The sequence below is a fragment of the Crocuta crocuta genome, unplaced genomic scaffold (genome assembly GCF_008692635.1).
Source record: "Crocuta crocuta isolate KB4526 unplaced genomic scaffold, BGI_CrCroc_1.0 scaffold115, whole genome shotgun sequence".
Taxonomy (NCBI): domain Eukaryota; kingdom Metazoa; phylum Chordata; class Mammalia; order Carnivora; family Hyaenidae; genus Crocuta; species Crocuta crocuta.
In genome coordinates, this window is record NW_027530575.1 from 586,140 (window position 1) to 607,179 (window position 21,040).

The 21,040-nt window shown below is 36.8% G+C and overlaps 2 long non-coding RNA genes across 3 annotated transcripts in view; one reads left to right on the forward strand and one right to left on the reverse strand.

Moving 5' to 3' along the window:
- Positions 1-5,549: 5,549 nt before the first annotated feature.
- LOC144234544 (uncharacterized) lies at positions 5,550-6,698 on the reverse strand. 2 transcript variants are annotated; one of them, XR_013336014.1, is made up of 3 exons: positions 6,470-6,698; positions 5,837-5,940; positions 5,550-5,717 (listed from the first exon to the last, which is right to left on the reverse strand). It is a non-coding gene; the product is annotated as an uncharacterized LOC144234544 (long non-coding RNA). The 2 variants fall into 2 exon arrangements; XR_013336013.1 differs by having other exon boundaries at positions 6,371-6,698.
- Positions 6,699-6,719: 21 nt separating this feature from the next.
- LOC144234543 (uncharacterized) overlaps positions 6,720-21,040 on the forward strand; it is a 30,403-nt gene continuing 16,082 nt past the window's right edge. The window contains exons 1-2 of the long non-coding RNA XR_013336012.1: positions 6,720-6,796; positions 8,362-8,457. This is a non-coding gene — a long non-coding RNA (uncharacterized LOC144234543). The remainder of the gene's footprint in view (positions 6,797-8,361; positions 8,458-21,040) is intronic.

Consider the following 21,040-nt stretch of genomic DNA (forward strand, 5'->3'; position numbering starts at 1 on the left):
TTCTAGCCTCTGAATTTCATGAATGTGGTCCTAAATATCTTCTTCATCTCTTTATTGCCAGAACAAGTTACTGTGTTTAAAACTAGAGCCATATTTCCTGTGAAGAAGGGTTCCATTCCTTCCTTAGGTACCTTCCGGCCCTGGGAGGGCCCCAAGCACTGCGTTCTCAAGTTCCTATGCTTTTGTTAAATACTTGCCATTTTGTGAATGGTTCATTCTATAGCCTTTATTAAAGACAGACTCCAAAATTATGTACGTTTAGGCTCCTCCATACCTGAACCCATCATTGCATCTAGTGTAGTAAATATTCAATTAATATTTATAGGATTAATGAAAGCATAAAAGAGATTTAATGATAAGATTTATAATGAGGGACCTTAGAACAACCTCTAAAACTTGGGGAATGTATCTCAAAAGTGTTCAGCACCTTGCATATATTGCAAAAATGCATACAATCTTTTCCTAAATATTATTTTTTTTGAATCTAGAAAATATATATTAATGTTTGAGGAAAGTTTCGGAGAGGAGAGAGGAACAAACAAAAGAGAAAAATGGGTGCTTTAAACACCTCACTCCAAGAAAGTATGCACCAAAGTCTGTATATTTAAATAAATCAGATAAATGAGACTGAAAATATTGAGCTTTTTTCAGCAAAAGACATAATGGGGCATACATATTTTATTTTCTCTAATAGCTATCAAGAACAGCCTTAAGCAACTTGTTTTAATTCCAAAACAGATTACAGAAGAAAGTAGGTGGCCACTGGAGAAATAAAACACTAATATAAGGATTTTCAAAATATTTCCATAAAACAAAAGAGGCTCTGATAAATTGAGTAAACTGATAAAATAATTAGGATACCTTCAGAGAAGTTTCTGGACAAACTAATAGGTATTCTTTAAATGTTTCTGAGAAACCAAACAAAGAAATTGAGAGACACCATACTTGAAAATCTTCACTGAACAGTCCTTTTTCTTTTTTAAATAAAGAGAAAAGAAAAAGAAAATAAAGTTGTATTGTTAATCCCATTTGTAATGTTCATGTTAAGAGAGGCAGCATTAGGCATATTAATGTGTTTGCTTCTCCTCTAATTTACGATTCCCTTCCTTCTTTAATGAGATCTGCTCTGCAGCCCATAAAATAATTGTTATGGTAAACTGACTTTTTAAAATTAGCTACACACCAGTTGGTCCAGAAACCTATTCCTCTAGACCATTCATGCACAAAATACCTTTGTGTGAAACCCTTTCCAAATGCGTAATGACTGGAGTTCGTCCAGAAGTTTGCCCACAGAGTGTCTCAGTGGAAACAGCCTTACAAATTCCTTTCCTCCCAAGCGTTTCCATGAGATTCTCTGTCATGAGTGCATGCTCAGGCCACTTGCAGGCTGACACCGAAGAAAATACATTCAACCCGAGTGCTGTTTCCAAAGAATGTGGCTTCAAACCTGGAGAGATGCTACCTGACCCAGCGTCTGGCGGAATGGCACTAAGAATGGAGATGCTGAGAGAAGATTCTCAAGGGAGCCGGCAGAGTGCTCAACCGGAAGGACCTCGCCTGTCCTTGGAGCCATGAGCTCATTGCTTCACACTCTTACAGACTATTCTCCCTGCGTTAATTCTCACACTGTGATTGTTACTCTACCTGAGTGACCCTTGATGGGAGAAGGCAGACAGAAAAAGGAATGGTGGGCCCAATTCTTCAAAGGCGGGAAAGAGAATGTCTGTAATATACCCCACGGATATAGATACCATCCGGTACACGAAGTATTTCAAAATAGTAGAGAGGGAGGGTTGAGATGGAGCACGTGGGTCCATTTCCCACTTACCAGCAGACGCCTATATCAGAGAGGCTGACAGGGCTGAATGTGCACTAAAGCAGTTACTGATTAACATAAATATTTTCAAATGTTCCAATTTGCCTTCATGAAAGCATCCTGCATATCTGGAAGAAAAATGAAGCTTCGCTTTAGAACAATTAATATCAGTATCTTTTGTAACACTTAAAAACTCTAAGGAAAAATAAACTGAAACAAGGGGAGCTTTAGCCTTACTTAGCAAATATTACATTATTCTGCTGAATTATTTTCTTGCTTTTTTTTCTCGAGAGCATGACAGTTTAATGTGCAAAAGAAGATTATGAATTTCCCTACCTACACTGACAAAATTCTCTTTAAGTCTATTGTACTTTTAGCATTTGAGTAGAGGACATGAAGATTTATTCATTTTAAAATTTTACAAATATATTAAAGAAGTTAAGAAACTTCTAAGTGCAGGCTTTACCCTGGGTACTACAAAGTGAGCAGTGAACAAGATTGATATACATTGGAAGTTCTCAGCATGCATACTACTTATTTTAAGTAAATCCTATGTATTGATAGAACTGTAGAGTTTGTATAACTTTCTTTTGTATTATTATTCAAATATTTAAGATTAAGAGACTTGTCCAGTATCAATAAAAATTTGTGTTAGAATGGATCACCTCAGGGTGTCTGCATGGCTCAGTCTGTTAAGCGTCTGACTTAGGCTCAGGTCATGATCTTGTGGTTCATGAGTTCCAGCCCCGCTTTGGGGCTTTGTGCTGCCAGGTTAGCCTGGAGCCTGCTTCACATTCTGTGTCTCCCTCTCTCCCTGCCCCTCTCTCGCTCATGCTCTCTCTCAAAAATAAATAAACATTAAAAAAAAAAAGAACGTATCACTTCAAGGCAAGATTTGTTTCCCACAACACTGGAAACACCAACCAAGAGGATGGAGTCTGACATGCCTGAGAGATCAGAGTATAGATTTAGAAAAATATCTTCTTGGAGCACCTGGGTGGCTCAGTTAAGCATCCTACTCTTTATTATTTTAATTTTTTACGTTTATTTATTTTTGAGAGAGAGAGACAGAGTGCAAACAAGGGGCAGAGAGAGAGGGAGATACAGAGTTTGAAGCAGGCTCTAGGCTCTGATGTGTTGGCACAGAGCCTAACATGGGGCTTGACTCACAAGCCATGAGATCATAATCTGAGCTGAAGTCAGACACTTAACCTACTGAGCCACCCAGGTGCCCTAAGCATCCCACTCTTGATTTCAGATCATATCATGATCTCATGGTTTGTGAGTTTGAGCCCCACATCAGGCTCTGCGCTGACAGTGCAGAGTCTGCTTGGAATTCTCTCTCTCTCTCTCTCTCTCTCCCCTTACCCCGCCTAAATGTTCTCTCTCTCTCAAAATAAATAAATAAACTTAAAAAAATTAAAAAAATAAAACTATCTCTTTGACAGAAACAACTGTAAACAATATTTCCCAGTATATAATGGAGAAGATGATGAACCATGTTCTTCAGTTTAGATTTTCTCCACAGGAATATGTCTTTATACTAAATATAACTCAAAGGAAAATTGTGATTCATTTTCTGGAAACTTACTTTAGGCCAGTTGCCAAAGAGTAAGATGGGTAGTGGACAGTTCATAAAGAGGAATTGCAAATGGGAGAAGACATAAGGGAGAAAGTGAGATGGTACATAAGCCAAGTCAATACTTGTCTGGGTACATTTTTAAAATACAGGGAAATATACAAATGAGTAAGGAAGGAAATGGCTGCAGCAAGCTGCACACCTTGTAACTCAGCCAGACAGAGGTCAAGAGACAAAACTCAGATCTACAGCCCTCTGTGAAATATAATGAAAATATAATGGGAAGGATAAAGCCAGATGCAAATGGCAAATTCTAAGAATAAAAGGCAGTTCCATGAGTTAGAGATAGATATAGATGATAGAGACCAAAATGAGAGAAAGAGAGAGAGAGAGAGAGAGAGAGAGAGTGCGCGAGCGGTTGAACCAGGCTGACTACAGATCACAGTAGCATCTGGAAAGGGAAGTGAGTGAACGAGTGAGTGAGTGCACATGTGTGTGTGTGTGTGTGTGTGTGTGTGTGTGTGTGTGTGTCGTGGGAAGGGGTCCACGGTAGAACTAAGACATTTGAGAATTCAGGCAGAGGACAGATCAGCATCAGGCTGCATTTAGTTGCAGGTAACAGATCTGCACAGAACATTGTAGCTGATCTTTAGGAAAGAAGTGATTTCTTAAGAAATGAGAAGGTAGTAGTGAGGGATAACAGTTCAATCCCTTTCCTTAATAAATGTAACAAGTGCTACATTCATAGGCAAATCTGTAGCAAGTCTATTTTCAAAAAAAATGAAATTACCTTCCCCTTTAAAAATAATTTGTGCCCTCAACAAACAGAGCTTGACATGCCTTTTTACTGCCTAGAAATAGTTGTGTTTCTCAGCAAAGAATACCTGAATCAGTTCCTTGTTTTAAATGTTTAAAATGTGTTCAATTTAAATGCACATGAAAGGGCATAACAAACTTGTTTCCATTAAAATCAGGTCATGGCACAATTTATATTTTTAACTTCACAGAAATGTTAAGTGTTTTATAAAATAGATCATCTGAGAATACAATTGTTGAATGATCTAAGATTGGAGTTCTGCTTTCTCAGCCAGAAAGATGGTTAGCAATGACAGAGGCTGGGCATTGAGAGCAACAGGAAGTGCACTTTCTCTTCACAACTTTTGAAACAGAAATTTCAGTAGTGGATTCTGAAGTTCAATTAACAGTAATGGCCAGTATTTTGTTTCAAATAAAATGAAATGTGGTGAATATAGCAGCAAAAGAAGAGCAAATAGAGTGCATCACATGTAATACATCATGAAACTTTTATTTCAGTAGTGCGTTTGAGCATGTGTGCCAAATCACAATGTAATATGTATTTCTTATTGTGGGTTGGAGTCAAAAAAAGTTGGATATTACCTGGTCTAGAAATGGAAATAAGGAAGAAATGGCCCTATCCTTTTCTTTATATCCTCCTTCAGGCTATATCTTATGATGTTTTTCTTTATTCAAGTGTTTTATGAATGTTGCTTTTTATCTGATTTTACCTGCATAAAATGTTGGGAGAGAAATATGAGAAACAAGATTTTTTTTTTAATATGCACACCTCCCTAGGGATGATTCTGCCAAATAAAATATCCTTCCAGGGACACCTTCTAAAATATCCAAGTTTTAGCACTATTCAAAAAGCTAAAACCCAATGAAAATGTTGGTATTACCAATCGGCATTAATGTTTTTGGTTTTCAGTGAATCGTGCCACTAAGCCTTGAAGCTTGAACATATATAAACACCTCATCATTACAATTTTAAAACAGCTTTAAAAGAAGAACGCAAATGAGTCAGACTTTTTTTTTTCTTTATCTGCTTCAGGCAATGAAAGAATTTGCGGTGCCTCAGTGCGACATTTGAAATTTCCCTCATTTAAATTGTCCCAACTTCAAAGCATTTAAAATACAAATCCATCTTCTTTTGGCAGTCTCAATGTCAAAAAGTTATCAAGGGAATAAAGCCCACCTTCAGCTTAATAAAATGATACTTTTTATGAAAGACATTTCCATTATCTACAGCCAAACTAAATTCTATAAACAATCACCACAATACTGAATTCAAATTACCTTATTTATTAAAAAATGTCAGAAAATAAGGGACGTTAAAAACTCCATGGAGACATAAAATCAGAAGAGTCAACTTATATTTAATAATGCAGCCCACAGAAGTGCCACAGGAAACCACAAAAGGCTGTAGGAATAATACAAGAGAGACTGACAATTCTGGCTTCTGTTCTTTCTTCCATGGAATGAAGTCATTACACTTCACGCTCCTCATATTGGATCTTGGGTTTCCTGCTTAGAAAAAGTACCTTTGAAAAATCATATCATGTCTGCCTGCAACCTGGCTAAAGAGATCTGCTGAATAAAAACTAACATGTTTATCTCTAGATTAAACATGATCATTAACTTACATTTAGTAAATAATTTTATTTTCCTGAGCCAAGCTGTTGAGTTGACATCATGATGGTTGTGTTGGACCATAACTCAAATTCTCCTAGCCTCTGTTTTCTTATCTCTAAAATGGGATAATAGTTCTACTTCACAAGGTTGCTATGACAACTCAATAGATTAGTAAATGTAAACCACATATTATAGTGTCTGACATGTAGGAAGTGCTCAATAATGATTTGAGATTATTATTTGCTTAAATTTTCCATCTTCACATCCTGACTCCCCAGTGAAATTGCGAGGATTAAGCAGGTAACACATTTGAACATCAGGTAAAAGGTGTTATGTAAACACCAGAATCCATGAGAGCATGGATCACACTTTGCTACATTTATAAACACTCTTATACACAGACTATAGGATAATATTAAGGATAATAACATTTAATGATCATAATCATAATAAATAACATTTAATGACATTAAGTAACTCATAATCCTTGATGTTAAACTTATTCATATATACTCTGATACATAGGAACTTTGAGGGCAAATTACCGCCAGAAAGTTTCCCCTGTATTGCTTCCTCTCTATTTCTTTTGAATTTTACTTTAAAACCACAAACACAACTACACAAAGGCTTTCCTAAGTACAAACACTTGTTTTGCTGACAGATTGGACACAAATGAAACGGGCGGTATCTGACTGCTTGCTGTAATGAGAAGAGGGAGCCCTCCAACTCTCCGAGGGTCAACCAAACCCTCCACCAGACGCATCTGTCTCTTTCATCGGCTTCTTCCTATTCTGTTCTTCCTCCTCACTCCCTGGCATAAACTATGGCATTCCTGTGAAAAACAGGCAACATGGAATGTCCAGGCTCTGTCATCACAAAAGGGAAAAAGAATCTTACGAAGAGTATGATAGACAGAAAAGGGCACAATGGAGGTGACAGGAATCTTACAATCTTACCAGTGTTGAGTCTGGGTAAGGAGCTTGTCTAGAATGTTTAATGAGGTTTCTAGAAATCTGAGATTGTGTATTTAGGTGAAATGGTTATAAATGTGTGATCATGTAAAGTGTACAACACCTTTAACTGTGTATGTTCCCATTGTAGACAACAGAAACTCCCTAAGGTGGAAATTTTTCACTGCAGAGGCACATAAATATAAATGGAAGTTTATGAAAGTGGAATAACTTGTCAATGGCAGATAGCAAGTTGGAGCTCAAATGGATTTTTCCCAAAATCAGAGCCTGTGCTTGCCTCCTATATCACACTCCTTCATATACATGATCATTCATTGAATGTAAATGTAATATGTCTTCACTGATAGCCAGTACACTTTTGCATGTGAAATTTCTCTTCAGTAGTTAAGGGAGCTAAATAAACTGTATGGATTTAACAAATAGTGATAGAATGACAACATGGCGGGCACTGCATAATGTGACAGGCTGCAAAAGTAAATATAATGAATATGGCATCCAGCCTTATGGAATGTATGGTCAAGAAGGCAACACAAAATCTATAAGAAATATAAACAGGTATCCAATTATTTTTTATTTGTCTTTTACCCCTTTTTTTGGTAAGCTACCAGGACTTGTCACCATGTCCCCACTATTGTACTGTATACTTCTTTGTATTATTTCACTTAATCCCTATCTGTGAATTAAGTACTCATTGTCGTATTTTACAGATGAGGAAACATGTATAACTACTATATGTCTCTGCCAATTTATTTCCCTTCCAGAAATGGATAAAAATGACCAATTTGATTATATCTCTCCAATACCAAGCAGCATCTTTTAAAAAAGATGTTATTTTGATAGATTAAAGAATGGGATCTCATTTTTTATTTGTATTTTTTTTTCTAATGAGGTTGGGAATATGTTGATATATCAGGAAAGATTTATTAACCATCCATCATCAATTAAGTACTGCATGTGGCAGGCATAGCGGATAGAAAGGCAAAATCATTGCTTTAAAAATATGAAAGGGATTAAAAGAAAAAAGTTCATGAATATCACAGGTGAAGAGAGACAGAGATATTTTCTTCAAGGTCTAGGATCACCCATTTGGTCACAGGGGAATGGCTGATGAATTTCAACAAGAGGGCAAAGGACGTTCTGAATCTTTCCTTATTTGTTGTTGTTTACACAAAGGGTCTGCCTGAATAAACTTAACCATGAACATGAATGTCCTCATGCAATTTGGGTTTTCTGCTCAGCTTTTACTCTTTGTATATGAGTTTCTGCTCTGCCAGACTCAATGGCCTGAAATTTAATGTAGCCCCAATTTAAAAGCAAAGAATGGCTTTCTCATTGTTGATCCTGACTATATGTGATTTAATACTTAAAATTCATCTGAACAAGGAAATGCTAATTTGAATATAAAGTTTATTTTAATGCACTTGCAGAATATATCTTTTGTGTTTGCTAATATAACTGTCGTGTGTTTGTAATGCTGCTTAAAGGCCATTAGTTAATCCTGAATAATCAGATTAGAACCTGTATCATATTTCTGATGTCTTGGCTTTCATTCCACCTTCCTTCAGGCAAACCATACTGACTTCCCAACTCTCACCGGACAGCCAATGAAATTGCCCTAGGCTACGATTATCACAGAATGAAAATCAGATATAATGATAAAGGTACCTAATATTCATTGCACCCTTATGGCATATTTATTTTTCACAGAACTCTCTCTCTGGTTGGAAAAGCACCTATTTCATTCTCTCTCAGTGTTTTTCATGATCTCTTTTTAAATTGTACAAACTGTCAGAGTTGAAGCTACAGCTATTTGTAGATGAGATCAAGCTACATCTATGAATCTATTTGTCTAGGAGAGTTGCTTTTTATAATTGATCATAGGCTTATGTGACAGTGGCTTAAATCATAGGGTGTTGATTGTTCGCTTATTAGGAAGTCTCAAGGTGGGTGATTGCTGGGTTAACATGTTCACTCCTGGCCTTCTCTTTGTTATAACAAGACAGCTGCATCTAATCAAGATGTCTTTTTTATTAAAGAAAAAACAAAACAAAACTGTCCCAGAGGTGTCCCAGAAGACTTCCATTTCTGTGTCATTGGCTAGAAATTTGTTATACATTCATTTTTGTGCCAGAGACTAATCTTACCTTCAGTGAGATTTTTTAAAAACCTGTCCTATTACGGAACAAAATCAGTCTTACAGCAATAGGGGAAAGGTTAGGAAATAACTTTGGATAAAAATCCTAAAGCATCAGAGAGAAAACATTTTAGGGGCACCTGGGTGGCTTAGTCGGTTAAGCGTCCGACTTTTGTTTAGGTCATGATCTCGAGGTTCGTGGGTTCGAGCCCCGCGTCGGGCTCTGTGCTGACTGCCAGCTCAGAGCCTGGAGCCTATTTCAGAGTCTGTATCTCTCTCTCTCTCTGACCCTCCCCTGCTCACGCTGTCTCTCTCTCTCTCTCCTAGAAATAAACAAAACATTAAAAAAAAAAGAAAACATTTTAAAAAGGACAGTGATTGATCAAATCCAATCACTTTTTCTTCAAATCTAATCAGCTCTTAAATCTTTTTAAAAAACAGAAGAAAATATAAGTTCATTATGATTGAATTTGATCAGGGATAAATATTATAAAATTTGAATACATAATCCTATCACAAATAACGCATATTAGACACATATCCTAAATCTAAAGAAAATATTTCTTATTGAACCATATTTTATATATACTCTAATTTAATTTAATTAATATATTATAGAATTATGTCTTGATCCCATTGCGCAGCAAACCTCAAATTTATTGACCCAGTTCAGACTCAGGAATAAAAAGACCACATACACAGGCAATTTAACACAAATATTATGAGAACATATTTCTCTAACAAGAGTTTTTATACCCAGAATTATCAAGAAGATATTTTGAACTTGGAACAATAAGACTTAAGTTTGTTGAGAGAAAAGAAGTCACCTTCAGAAAATTGAACATAAGGTAACTATGAAACATATCACACACAGAAAGAAATAAAATCAGGTTTGGCATATTTTCAAAATTTATGATTACCTTCTATGTGTAGTCACATCATCTGGATAGAAATGGTACAATAGGGGCTCCTGGGTGGCTCAATTACTTAGGCACCCGACTTCAGCTCAGGTCATGATCTCTCAATTCGGGAGCCCCACATCAGGCTCTATGCTGACAGCTCAGAGCCTGGAGCCTGCTTCAGATTCTGTCTCTCTCTCTGTCTCTCTGCCTCTCCCCTGTTCCTGCTCTGTCTTTTTCTCAAAAATAAATAAACATTAAAAAAATTATAAAGAGAAAGAAAGAGCACAGTAATTTAGAACGAATGAGAAAAATAGACTTAAATTTTTTTCTGATTTTATTGGTTTCCTTTTTTAAGGAATCATTTTTAAAATGTCAATATTTAAAAGTAATAAGTCAAGGGGCTCCTGGGTGGATCAGTCAGTTAAGCATATGTCTTTGGCTCAGGTCATGATTTCACAGTTCCTGGGTTCAATTCCTGGGTTAGGCTCTGCCTTGACAGCTCAGAGCCTGAGACTGCTTCAGATTCTGTGTCTCTTTCTCTCTCTGCCCCTCCTCTGCCTGTGTTCTCTCTCCATCTCTCTTTCTCTCTCTCCCTCAAAAATAATAAATAAACATTGAAAAAGTACTAAGTCAAAGCATATTTTCTTTATCTAGGGTAACTTTCTTACATTTAATTGAGTGAATATGACATATGAATATTAAGAGAACTGCTATATGCAGAATTATACTCAGATGCTTGTCTAGTTAATATGATTAAGCAGGAGACTGTGCTCTTTGTATTACTGAATATTTTGTTTAAATAAAATAACCTTGACTTGATTGACTCCTATTCTATTATATTTTGGATATTTGAATTCACAAGGTGGTCAGTAGTGATAGGTGATCTTTCCAATATTTCATACACAGTTACACATAAAACATAGGATTTTATTTGAAAGGAATAGGTGTGGCATGGTTTTCTGGAAACATTAATTTCAATGAACTTTAAAATAATCAATAGCACAGAGATAAGATACAGTATTAGTTTTCTGAAGAAAATAAATTGCACAAGCCAAAGTCGATGACTGTATATATGGTTGGTGTACCAAAAGCAAAATAAGTTTTCTAATAAAAAAGTGGAAATTACAGTTGAACAAAAGTGTGATTAATCAATTAAAATTGTTGGGAAAAGATTTTTCACCTAGTCAAGTGTAAAGCAAGCATTAAGAACAGTGTTCTGATAAATATTTCTTGCTGAAAGAGAAAAGCTATGTCTGTTGTGTAAGTGGGAACTAGATCAAGTCATGCTGCCAAGAATAGTTTTTTAGAATTCTTTGGCATCTGAGCTAATGCTTGGAATTTGCTTTTTCTAGTGCTTTCCATTTATTACCTTCCTAGGGCTGCAGCCTAACATTGCCCCTCTGCTTTTCCTGTTTCTACCTTTCATTGTGACCCAGGGAGAGTCCCAAGAGTGGCCTTTCGGCTTGTCCTCATTAGGGCCACTGGCTTTACCCATCAGCTACAACCCGTTAGGTGTCCCTAACACCCCGCTCTTTTGAATTGTCAGGGAAAAGCAGGGTCAGCTGTAGATGCCACTCAAAATTGTGTGAGTGGCAACTCACCACGATTTTATATTTTTCTACAAAGTTGAGGTAAAAAAACAAGAAACCGGGGGAGTGAAGTCATGATGGAAGTGAGTTAAAAGAGTTTCTTATTCTGTCTGTCAATAAGCATTGTTTAAATTCAAAAGGGCAGTTGGTTTGCAATTAACACCGTGTTGAGATCTGTGTCGGGTCAATAGGCTTTGCATGGAAACAGGAGACTATGTCCACACGGAAGTTGTTACCCAAGCATTATGGATTACAGAAAAAAAGAATTAATAAGATAAAGAGGCTTTTGAGGCATCTAGCTATCCAATACAGCTGTCATATCTTTCCCTCCTTGAGAAAAATGATCCAGATTTCTAACATTCAATAACCAAGCAAACCTTTGGAGTATAACCTATTTAGGAGTGCAAGAATGCTTATTGATATAAATTAACTTAAGCAGTTTCAATTAACAAAGCAGTTTCTCTTTCCACAATACCAAATGACAACCCCCAAGCCTCCATTCCCATTTGATTTCAGAAAATATGTGTCTTTCATGGATTTACTTTCCTTGTTGTTTCTGAGGATTCCCAAGAAATGCTATTCTAACACCACAAATCGATACTGGTTTCCCCTTGCCATGTCTTCACGCAGTGTCATTCCAGAATTCTTATTGTTCCCTCGACTCACAGGAGGGACAAGAGAATGATTACACACCGTTCCTGCATAGAACAATTCATGCCAGCCTGTAGCGTGTAATATAACTGAGCTAAAACTTGATTATAGCAATGAGAACTACAGTGCAGGAAGGGACACCTTAAAAATGGGTTCCACATAATGTGGTCTCAGCATCTAGCCATCTTTTCCCTTCTAGGGCCATCTGTTTTGTTGAATCATTTTGCTTAGGGCCAGCTTCTGTCCTCAATCTTGAAGTCAAATTCCCATCGGCTCACTTTTTGTGTGTGTTTGTGTTCGGGGGTGGACAGGGAGAGGGTGAATAAACATTAATCTCTTTTAGCTCTAATTGAGCCCTTAATGACGTCACAACATCTCCATCTAATTGTCTTCATTTAGACTTCATCAGTGTTAAAGATTGCCTCACATCTGCATGAGTCATTGTTGCTCTCGAGTCTACCTGACCAGAATGCAGGGATAGTATTTCCCCAGCACAATTCCAATGTCCAATCTAAAATTCAGAATCTACTTATAAATACCATGTGTGACATTTCATCAGCTTCAATAATTTAAAAATCCAGATTCTACTTTGAGTAAGAGAAGAAACTCTTGGTAAATTTAAAACAGCAGTCTATCTCCACTGCATAAGCATTACTGCTTCTATATATTGGAGCATTGAGTAAGTGCAAATTACTGTCTCTTATGGAATATCTTTTAGTATTTCAAATAAAATGCACCTTTTAAGAATGACTGATAACTCATAATTCTGTATTTAATGCATAAAACTTTGAACAACTGTATTTGAGTGTAGGTTTTTCATATCCACAGCTCAACCATTTTATTTTATAGTGCCATTTAGCAATTGCAGCATAATTCTTGAGTAGTTCATATTTGAATTTGGAAATTTGAAATGTTTTTGAATTATTTATACTGTAATACAAAGTTGAAGAAGGAGAAATCAGAAAAGAACTGAGCAGAAGGTTTTTTAACTTCAGGTTGTAGTAAACTAGTCTATTGTCTGCCTTATTAGCGTGTTGAAAAAAACTCAGTGAAATAATTACACTTATAAGAAACTGACTTCACTTTGGGTCTCAATTTTCTGCTTTGGTTTATAGATCTTTATTTCCCAACTTTATATTATCCTAATACCTCTCCATAAATATATCCTACTTATCATGTTACAAAGTGTTATAGAACATTAAGTTAGAAGAAATGATACTTAAAAGCCATTTAATCAAACCCACATCTGATGTATATCTTTTAAAAATTCTGACAAATGGTTGTCATATTTATAGCAAGTTTAGCTTGCTACTTCAAGAAGCGGAAACGTTTTATTCATGCTATGCATTCATTAAATGCCTGCCATATTATAAATCCTGTATAAGATGTTTATTCCACAGGAGTAACGAATCAGTCTTCAAATAGTCGCCAGTCAGGAGGAATGGGCAACAAATAAACTGACAAACACAAATACAACTTAATGAGGAAGTGACTGGTAAGGAAGCACTAGAGGAATGCTCAGGAGGCGCACCTGGACAATGGGAAAACCAATCTTTTTCTCTACGGCACTTGGCTACTAAAGGTGTAACCACTATTGCTTCTGTCTCTTTTATCACCTACACCCTGACAAAGGTAGTAAAGTCTGAATCAGCTTCTATCAAAACATTAGGTCTACTTTTACCTCTGGCAGAAAAAAAGCAAAAAAGGAATAAAGGAAAGACCTAAAACACATAGTATCTGAGAGGAGAAGAAAGCAGAAAAGTCCTAAATCAGTTTAATAATACCTTGAATACCTTTGTAATGCCTGTAATACAGATATTTGTCTATAGATATCTCTATTTTTCTCTATATCTATAACAGTCACTCGGATTGTCTTCCAAGTTCTCTGAGCAGTACCGATGTGCACTTGCAAGAACGCAAAACCCACGAATTGATTCCATAAACATTTATTGTTTCCACAAACATTTATTGAACCCCACCCCCCATGTCAAAGACTCCATGAACACAGTGGTGTATAAGAGAGACGTAATATCTGTTCCCATTTTAGTGTCAAATGAGGGACACTGGCAAGTAAAGGAGCAGTTACAATACCGTGCAGGTGCTGTGAGTGGGCGACGGCGCCTGGTTCCTTGGAAGTGGTCAGAAAAGCCTTTAAGGGAAGTCATCTTTTAAGCTCTGACCTAAAGAGTAAGGAGTTAGCTACTCCAGGGAAGAGAACAGAAGGGAAGAATGTACCAGCAGAATGAAGAACACTCACAAAGGCCCAGAAGCAAAGAAGAGCATGATGTTTTCAAGGAACTCAGAGGAGTTTCATTCAGCTGGATCACCAAGTGATCCATGTTTTGAGGTAAATTGCAAAGAGGCTGGTTCAGTGATCGGAGGACAGAAGGTGCTGGAGTCTGCAGGCTATTTAAAGACATATGGACTTTTGGACTGAAAATAATAGAGAAACACTGACTAGTTTTAACCCAGAGTGATATGAGCAAATTTCATTTTAGACAAAATCCACTGGCTACTTTTGGGGAATAGATTTTCAGGACTTCAAGTCCAGAAGCAGATTAAGTATATGTTAGAGCATGCTACCCCCACCATGCTGCCTGTATCAGATCCAATTTAAACAATGCCCCAAATTTGCTCAGCACCAATTAACTTTGAGGTTGGTGGCTCTAGTGGTTTAGTGGCATTATGACTCTCAGTAATTTAATGGAAAGGGTTATCACACTACCCCTCACCTCCTAGCATAATCTACTCTCTTGGCCTTCCCTGTGAGGACTGTTCTCACACACTACCATCCTACTGGTTACAGCAGGGCCCACAGTGGCTCTGGGGCCCAGGCATAGAGGCTCTGGTACTTTCTTTACTTCTACACTTAGACACAGTCTGAAAGCATCAGATCTGACTTCACTAGAGGCTGCATGGAAACCCTGAGTAGAACTGAGTTTGAGGCATTTCTGGAATATTTTTTTGGCCAGTTGTTTTCATGGGTCTGGTGTGTAAGAGAAAAAGCTGTACTATATTTGTTTGGAGCACTCACAATTGAACCATTGGCGTAAGTGAGATGCTCCTAGAGTATGAAGTGTGCGAAAAGACAGAACCTTGGGGGAAACTAATGGTCAAAACTTGGAAAAGGGAGGAGTTTTGCATAGGATATTAAGAAGACATGTTCTGAGGATATAGAAGGAAAGCTATCAGAATTCCTAGTTTCAAAACCAAAAGAGTAGAATTGTTCTAAGATGTGCAATGCCACCAAAAGATTGAGTGAAGTAAAGCCCAAGGGGTGGCCTTTTGATTTAAGAATAAATTTGGGCAAACTAATTTGGAGAATTTAGCAAGAGACATCTTGTTGGAAATGGTTATAGGTGGTAAGAGATGATGGCTGGTGTGTTGACAGACCTTTTTTCAAGAAGATCATGAAATGGATAAAAACAGGGCTGACAATAGATAAGTGAGGGAAACAATACTTTCCACTTATTTGTCTGTTATTTCATGTTTGTTTTAAACTAGAGAGACCCGGGCATTTGAAAATGCTCATGAAAAGACATAAGCTTATGAGCAAGTAAAATAAAAATGGTTGAATTTAGAGAAAGTGGAAGAGAGAATTTCTGACCTGGGTCAGATTTGTTTGTTTGTTTGTTTGAAGCTCATAAGGTATTCCAGATAGATATTTCCCATGGCATTGTGGATGTAGGGATCACTTGAAAATTTTGGAAGATTTGGCAAGGAAGGCTCTCTATTCTGTATGGCAAAGGCTGTGGTGACCAAACAGATTCCACTATCTTTTTCAAAAGTCTCTAAAAGTGTTTGAATTTATGCAGGCTGTTATTCTGTAGAATAACAATAGAATACTTATAGAATAATCCTGAGAGAGCCAAAGGATGCAGATTTGGAAATATTGAAAACGTTCAACCAAACTGAAGAAAGGAAAAAAGAAAGGAAACACAGTTAAGTTTCAACTTGCTTTGGTTAAAAGTGAAGAGAATTCTTGACTAACAGCATCTCAGCTCCCTGGAGTGAAAGGCAAAATCTTCTCTGAGAGTGGAGGGAAGTTAATGAGAATCTTGGTCTAACACTTAGTGTGTAGGAACAGAACTAAAGGAAAATGTACTCATAATATTCTGAAGAATTAATAGATTTTAAATGCTTTGTGATTAGGTTTTGAATAACTTATGACTATTACTAACAAAAATAATTAAATAAAAGTGCATTTATGAAGTACTTATGGTATTCTCGACACCATTCTAAGCTCTAAAAATGAATCACCCATTCAATCTTCATAATAAGCCTATGATGTGAATATTATTCGCTCAATTTTATTTCATTAAAAAATGATTGTGTCAATTATACAAAATGCCAGATTTTATACTGCACAATGGAAATTTTTCAAGTTGATAAGATTCAGGATGATTATGTCCTTTAAATTTTTCTACCTAAGTAGGATTTAGAAGCTAAATCTCTTTATCCTCATTCCTTTATTAATTTTAATAAATATTGAAATATTATACAGAACTTCACTACCGCTAAATATCGCTAAAGGCATCAACCATGAACTAAATAGTTAAGTATTTCATTTTGTACCATGTAGGCTTAAATTAATTCATGAACCCTAGAATGCATAACCAAAGCAAGCTCTTCTCTGGTGATTTTTCATCTTCACTAGGTGGTTTAAATGCCAGCCCACTGGGAAACTGGTATTTGTACTGGATGCGCTTCTTTGCCTAGAATTCTGGAATTGTACAAGCAATACCAAATTAACACAAAAGTAACCATAGAAGTGACTACTAATAAATGCTAAAAATAACATATAACAGTCTATATAACTATATTAACTATATATTTTATATCTCTAACCATGTATAAATGATGAAACATGCAAAGATTCCCAGGTTAACATTTTTAAAAGGAACACCCATTTGTGTTTTATTTCTCAAGAAGTTTAGTATTGGTTTTCTCATACTTGTTACTGTGTGCGCATAAAGAGACAGATATTTCTTATGCACCCGATGTTCAATTATTTACATCAGCAAGTATGCCATGGCAAATAATTAAAGATCAAAGCATGAAAGAGGCATAATATTATCCTATACAAGTGGCTTAATGGAATAATGGTTTATTGAGTGATACTGTGATATTATTAAACTACTATTAATTGAATATTTATATTTAATTCCTTGTGTCATTTGTTATCATACCTTATTATAAAAGAGTGCACTGTAAGACTGTGACCTACAGAGAGCTGACATTTAAAATCTACGGTCAGCCCTTCCTGGGGGAAGAAAAGACAGATGAAGTTCTGCTACATGGTATGACCTTGGCACTGTAATTAATTTATTTCATATCTGTAATCTGGGATTCTTGTTTGTCAAATTAAGAGTTATGTCTCCATTTGGAAAATAAGCCAAACTGTAGATGTAAGAACAGCTGATTAAAATTGGTGATGCAGTAAGAAGAGGGCATCTATGCTTTGAAGCTTAACATATGTATAGCTTTCTCCATGATACTCGGGGAGTCCATTCTCTTCTCCATGTGAGCATGTAGCTCCCCTTGATGTCCATGCAAACTGCATTTCCGTGACGAGAAGAAAATAGGCTTGCTAAAGTTAATTATCAGACTGATTTGGGTCTCATTTTAATGCCCTGTTTATTGGCAATGGAAGCCTGATATGTGGTTCACTTTGTTCCTCACCTGATTTTCCAAGGTAGGGAACAGAAGGCAAGTGCTATGTTTAAAAGGTGTGAACTGTGAACAGATACACCCAAGGCATGTAAAAGGAATTGAGCATTTTTATCTAGCAGCAGGGACTTTAACTAGATTTCCTAGTAATACAATTTAGGTTGTATTCACCCTAAAAAGGTATGCCATTTTAGACTGTATTATTTCAGCCCAAATCTAAATAGCACAATTGTTACACATTTAATAAATAAGATATTTGAACTAACATATGAATATGTCATCCATTGGGTAAACCCAACTTTAAGTGGAAGGGGGATATTTATTTTAGATTAAATTAATATATCATATGATTGCTGGTATTTAAAGAAAAACAAGAGGGGAGCCTGGGTGGCTCAGTCTGTTAAGCATCTGACTTCAGCTCAGGTCATGATCTCACGGTGCATGGGTTCGAGCCCCGCGTTGGGCTCTGCTGACAGCTAGCTCAGAGCCTGGAGCCTGCTTCAGATTCTGTATCCCTCTCTCTGACCCTCCCCTGATCACGCTTTCTCTCTCTCTCAGAAATAAATAAAACATTTAAAAATTTTTAAAGAAAAAAAATAAAAGGCAATTTATCACTCAGTCCCAGAATCAAAGAATGCTTGCATTTTTCATAAGAAGTGAGTATTGCATGGTGGTAAAGCACCTGCAGCCTGTAGTCAGACCAGCAGCCTGGCACCCTGCTCGTTTGCTTGCATGCTCCCTCTAGGATCTAGAGTCGATTCATTTAAACTCCGTGTATCTCAGTTTCCTCATCTACAGAATATGATACAAACAGCACACATTGTAAAAAAGAAAAAAAGTACATGAGAAAATTAAATGTTAACACATGTAAATCCTTAGAACAGTGTTGAGCATACTGTGAGTGCTATATAAATGCCTTTGATTAAAGCCCCCACTGCTGTTTGAGACAATCCGAACCAAAAGTAAATAAAACCCTGATTTTAAAAAAAGGCTGTATGTCAATTTTCATACTGTGAAACAACCAAAGGTCACGCTGGGCAGCAGAGATTTTAAGTCTCTTGTAACCTCTGCCATATCTGGGGACAGTGGTCCTTTTGTTAGATCCTGAACATAATTTTGTTATGGGTGCTTTAACCAAAGGTGGGGAATGAGAACACATTTTTGAAGCTGGACATGTTTTGTTTTACAAGGATTATGGTCCTCCTGGCTATGGAGGCTAAGGAAATTATTTCCTTGTTTTGAAACTCTAGACTTTCCTAAGGGAAACAGTCTTTCCCATAATACAGGGAGGAGAATTAGATAGTGATGGGGGACTTGGTGACATGAGTGAACTGGGGACCAACAGAGTTATCATTATTATGATGTTTTCCAAATGGTGGAACCTGTGAGCAAGATTACCTAGGTGATGTATAATTGAATATTTTAAAATGTTATTATAAGTAAAAAAAACATATATTTTATACAGAATTTGATGTAGTTTATACAGTCATGTTCACGTTTTACACAAACTATTACTTAAAATGTACTCACCTTTGGAAAATGTGTCTATTTAAAAATACTGTTTTTAATGGCCCATTTGTTATGAGACTTTGAAGAAAACCTCAAAGATAGAATATGATCCACTGAAATTTAAAAACCTGTTTTACTTGTTTTACTAGTTAACGGAATGCTTTTGTTTTTTGTTTTGCTTTGGCTCCCACTAACTTCAGAGACAAATATATGGCCCATTTCTGGAAAGTATGGAGAATTGGTGACATGAACTTATGAATACAAAGACACACACACATATAATACGCAGACACACACATTCTCTTTGACTCAATTTTCTGTATTTTTTGGTAATATTTCTGTTATTTTTATTTTCCTGTGATGTGTGGATTTGTGGGGGGGGGGGGATAAAGCAATGTAGAACTTGTTTCTGACAGAAATAACATGGGGTTTTAAAAAGATGGCTGCAACCATCTTTTCCATAGGCTGATGGCCACACATAGCATGTCCTTCGTGGGGGTGGACAGACTGCGGGGCAGTGTGTACAGAGACTAATCTAGAGAGTGAGGGAGGCTGGTATTGGAACTTCAAGTCATGATGCATCAAGGAAGAAACAATAAGTCACCTATAAAAACAGGGACCACATTCACCAGTCATTGGAGTGTGCTGACTTCAAGGAGTACAGAAGGGAAAATAGACTCCACAAAGAAAAACTGCTGGGCAAAAGGGAAATCATTTGCTTTCTTTGCCCTTGTGGGGTTTATCTTCAAGCAAGGGGAGGTAGACAACGAACAATAAGCATTAAAAATAAGTAAATTGTAGCTATGTCAGAAGGTGGTCAGTGCTATGGGTGGGGGAAGTAGAGCAGGGTGTAAATAGGACTGGGAATCCTAAGAGAGACATTTCAATTTTAATTTTTTTTAAATTTATTTCTGAGAGAGAGAGAGAGAAAGAGAGAGAGAGACCATGAACAGGGGAGGGTCAGAGAGAGAGGGAGATACAGAATCTGAAACAGTCTCCAGGCTCAGAGCTAGCTGTCAGCACAGAGCCCAACATGGGGCTCAAACCCACGTACTATAAGATCGTGACTGAGCCAAAGTTGTATGCTTAACCGACTGAATCACCCAGATAACCCCATTTTTAAAAGAGGATTTTAAAAGAGGATATGTTAAGCCACAAAACAGATCTCAATAAATTTTAAACGTTTGAAATTCTAAAACGACTGTTTCTAACTACAGTGGGATGAAGCTGGAAATCAATGATAGAAGGACAATAGGAAAACTCACAAATATTCGGACATTAAACAGCACACTCTTGAAGGGAGGGAGCAAGATGGCGGAGAAGTAAGGAGCTCCGTACTTGCACTCGCGCCCATACACCACACAGAAAAGATCTGAAGCCATTGGAAACCTTACAAAACCTGAGAGATTGGGAGAAAAAGGACGCAGAATCCACTGAGAGAGCCTTCTAATGTGAGTGCGAACTNCTTTTTTTTCTTCTTTCTCTTTTTTCTCTTTTTTCCCCAGATTAACTCTGGTCGCCGGCTTGTTTAAACAATCACAAGTCCATTCTCTACATGTAAATTCTACACCTACTGATATTTTCATCTCTTTCTCTCAAGAGTGATTAGACTATATAGTTTCTCTGGATAATGTCAGCATCCTTCTCTCACCTATCCAACCATATTCTACCCTTTACCTCTTTGAAAAAAGCTTCTTATCCCTTCTGCCTGTTCACTCTATTTCCAATTTTGCCTCATCCCGCCCTGCCTTCTCTCTCTTTCTCTATGCTCTTCAACCAGCACTGCATA